Genomic DNA, 4,814 nt, shown 5'->3' with positions numbered 1-4,814 from the left:
AAAAAAGAAATTGTTTTAGTTTTTTATTAGCACGTTACATAACAAACCCTTTCCCGGAGTAATTAGTTGGGCTAATGGACATTGATTACAATTTTTTTATGGGCCAGATTTAATGTAATGTGTAAATAATTTAGGAATTATATGTTGTATGGCCCAATTTTGTAAATAATTGACATTTACATTTTTTAAATAAAGAAAGTTAACGAATACTATATTTTATATAACATCTTATGGTTGTTGTTTTTTTGTGAAAAAAATTAAAAATCCGCAACTGAAATTTTAAATATTTAAAAAACACTATTTTGTATATATATTATTATCTTAATTAGTTTAGTCCCATATAAATAGTTAGAGAATACAATTATCAGAAAATAAATTTATTATTAATAACATTTCATATAATTTTTTTTTTGAATTAAAATTTTCAATATGTTTTAAAATTTAGAAAAAATTCACAACAAAACAAGTGGTACATATATGATTAGTCGAAATTCATATAAAACAAAAATTGCACAGGTTATACAATTTTGAAAACAAACTGCACAAGTTATAAAAAGTAATAATTTTGGAAATAATCTAATAATAATGTTTCATTTGTGCCAAAAAATATATTTTGCTTACAAAATCAGATTGACAAGTACATCAGAGTACCCGTTACAATACGATCCGTTTTTTTAGGATATTGTGTTTTTCAGGGCTTTAGTACAATTAAGGTATTATAAATTTCTAGAATGGAAAGGAGTCGGACTATCTTATGTCCGTCAAAGATTGTAGAAAGCTAAAAACATGTAAATAAATTATACTTCTAAAAAATATCGTTAAATAGTTTAAAAATATATAAAAAAAAATTAATAATCCGCGCAGAAGCGCGATGTCTAACCTTTAATACAATAGATCGATGGTCTTTAAAATAGATCGAGAGTGAACATGAAATCAAAGTTGTTCAGATTCTATTTTTGAGTTAGGTTTTTGAAGGAATCTCCACACGAAGAAGACGAAGAGTTAAGAAAAAAGAGAGAGAGAGAGGCAGCGACGGATCGAAAGGTAAGAAGAAGCAAAAAAAGAAATTGTTTTACTGTTTTAAGCACGTTACATAACAAACATTTTCCTGGAGTAATTAGTTGGGCTAATAAAAATTGAGGACAATATTTATATGGGCCAGATTTAATGTAATGGGTAAATAATTTTGGAATTATATGTTGTATGGCCCCATTTTGTAAATAATAGACATTTACATTTTTTATATAAAACAATTTAAACAATACTATATTTTATGTAGCATTTTATTGTTGTTTTTTTTTGAAAAATTTAAAAACCCTTAACTGAAATATATTATATTTAAAAAACTCTATTTTGTATATATAGTATAATCTTAATTAGTTTAGTCACATTTAAATAGTTAGAGGATACAATTATCAGAAAATAAATTTATTATTAATAACATTTCATATAATTTTTTTAAAAAAATTAAAATTTTCAATATGTCTAAAAATTTAGGAAAAAATTAATAAAAAGCAAGTGGTACATATATGATTAGTCCAAATTCATATAAAACAAAAATTGCACAAGTTATACATTTTCAAAACAAACTGCACAAATTATAAAAAGAAATAATTTTTTAATAATCTAATAATAATGTTTCATTTGTGCCAAAAAAATATATATTTTGATTACAAAATCAGATTGACAAGTACATCAGAGTACCCGTTAGAATACGATTCGTTTTTTGGGATATTGTGTTTTTAGACCTTTAATACAATTCAGATATTATAAATTAGTAGAATGGGTTTGAGTCGGACTATCCTATGTCCGTCAAAGTTTGTAGGAACCAAGAAAAATGTAAGTAAATTACATTGACAACAATGTGGTTAAATAGTTTAGATATATAAAAATAAAATTCAAAACCCGCGCGGGCGCGCGGGTCAAAATCTAGTATACTATTAAAGCAGAATCTCTGTTAGGATTCTGCCCTTACCTTTTAGAATTATTTACAATGCTATGTCATTTCCTTATTTAAAAATTTTAATTATTTTGGTCACTTATTAATCAACCTAATCAACCGATCAGCTGCTCAAATTTTAAATTATTCAGAAATCCCACACAAAACGGAAGCCCATCAAATCAAGTTACGATGACAAATTCAAGGCCCATAGAATCTATACATTTGGAACTCATTAATATTAACTATACTAAACCTATACGACAAAAAAACTATACGACAAAGAGCTTTTTTGGGTCAAATTGCTTATGCCTAATATATTATATAATATTCTGGTATACAAAAGCTATGACAAGTACTCAAGAAATCACTTTGCGATATTTACAATAACTACATCTCTCTCGATCAATAACCTGGAAGCTCTTTAGAGTTTATAATAAATCTATTAATTAATGGCTTTCTAATGGTTATTTACATTGTTTTAAACAATATAAAAATATTAGGATTAAATCGTTTTCGTTTAAAGAATATTATCAGTATATTCCTTAACTAATACTGATTTCTAGCAAATCTTAACATGCTCATAATTTTATTTAAAAATACTTTCCAAATTTTGATGGATATTAAAATCCATGATCTTAACAACTTCATTATAGATTGATTGATGTCAATATGAATAATAATAATACATGCCGATTTTAATGTTATAGAAAATATTAAACCAACAAGAAGACGACCATATATATTTAAAGGAATTATATTTGAAATTTCTGGCGGGTTGGGTCCACAACCTGTTTAAATTATTTTTAAAAAAATTTAAATTCATATATATATCAAAAAATTTAAAATATAAAATTAAAATAATATATTATATAAGTTTGAATAATGTATGTCAAAATACCTAAACTTTACATATAGATTGGTTTGGTATGAATATTTGGATAAAAAACAATGATATTTCAAGTATTTTTGGTGTTTTGAGTATTGTTTAGCTAATTTAAACATTTACTTTTCAAAAATTTCAAATATAATACATATTTTGGATACTTTTTATATATTAAATTTAAAAGAATTAATATATTTAAGTATATAAATCTATTTCAGATACATTCAGGTATCTGAAATACTTTGGTTCAGATCATATTCGGTTTCGGTTCTCTGAATACAAAATTTTTGAACCCATTCGAATATTTAATCTATTTCGGTTTGGTACTACTTTTCGGATTGGATTTTGTTTGGTTTTTCAAATTTGATTTTTGTTCCCAGCCCTAACCAAAATAGTCAAACTGAAACCAAATACAAATTCATAAATAACCGAACGGTATCTATATCTTAACTTTAAAAAAACAAAAATTGAACCAGAACCAATTTTGTTTTTTGGATTAAGCCAAAAATACTCACACCCTTTTAAAGCGCGGATCAAAATCTAGTTAGTATTATTACTGGATAGAGTTTGGATAATAATAATAATAATAATACACCTGAGATATCTGTACGGCCCAATAGCGAATTTTGTATTTACCCAATCCTTGGGGTACGCATGAGAATATTGTACGGCCCAATAGATTTTGTAGTTACCCAATCCAAAACAGAAAAAAAAAATAGCTATTTGTAAGAACTGGCAAATATTTATTAGGTTTATATATTGGTTTTCTGCAAAAAAAACTTCAATGTGGTTTTGTTTTGCAAATTAATCCGCGAACTCAAAAACCTACGGGTCAACCCTCCAAGTGCCAGTCAAATCGCAATATAACCCTCGGCCGTATATATATGTATTTGACTGTGTATAATTTTAACATTTTTCAATACTACGTCGTTTTGGCGCTAATTTTTTAAGGAAAAAAAATTGTTGAACTCGAGGTTTGAAACTTGAACCTTAAACACTATGTGCATGCTATATAACCATCTCGGCCAACAAATATATTTGTTTACATAACAAACACAATTATATAGATTTCTAAAAATTCATTCCGAAATGACCTTGTTTCTTCTTCTTCTCTTGGACATGGAAGCTTGCGTAAATGCGCAATGAATGTGGGGTGATCTTTTGATTGTTACTCAAGCATTTATTTTTTCAATTTTCTTTACTTATAGTTATTATCTCACATGTTTTGAACAACAATCGGGATGAGATTCACGTTTCCGGCTCATCTCTGCATTCTTCTTCGAGTGTTATCGTGGCCAAAGGAAAGAAGAAAAATATGATGCGCTCCCATGGCGATAGAAAAAAAGAAATATATGATGCGCTTTTATGGAACACCCCACCTTCATTATGCATTTACGCAAGCTCTCATGTCCAAGGGAAGAAGAAGAAACAAGGACATTTCAGAATGAATTTAGAAATCTATATAATTGTGTTTGTTAAGTAAACAAATATATCTGTTGGTGGAGATGGTTATGTAGCATGAACATAGTGTTTAAAGTTCAAGGTTCAAACCGTGTGTTCAACAAATTTTTTTTTATTAAAAATTTAGTGTCAAAACGACGTAGTATTGAAAATGTTAAAATTATACACAATCAAATACACATATATACGGTCGGGGGTTATATTGCGGTTTGATTGGCACTTGGAGGGTTGACCCGTGGGTTTTTAAGTTCGCAGATTAATTTGCAAAAAAAAAAACCACATTGAGGATTTTTTCGCAGAAAACCCTTTATATATATTGCTTCTAGGTGAAACGTTTTCGGTTAACGTTTTAAACACTAAAATCAAATGTAACAATTATAATTTTGTTGGGTCATCATGTTTATTTTACTAATTTGTATTCTTTTATTTTGATTCTACTTTGGGAATAAGAAAATTCGGTTAGGTAACCAAACAAACTTGATGAAGCACTACAAGAAAACAGCAAGGATTCTGAGGGAAAAAATCGTC

Source organism: Brassica oleracea, chromosome C5 (genome assembly GCF_000695525.1).
Source record: "Brassica oleracea var. oleracea cultivar TO1000 chromosome C5, BOL, whole genome shotgun sequence".
In the NCBI taxonomy this organism is placed as follows: Eukaryota; Viridiplantae; Streptophyta; class Magnoliopsida; order Brassicales; family Brassicaceae; genus Brassica; species Brassica oleracea.
Note: the sequence above shows the minus strand (reverse complement) of the source record.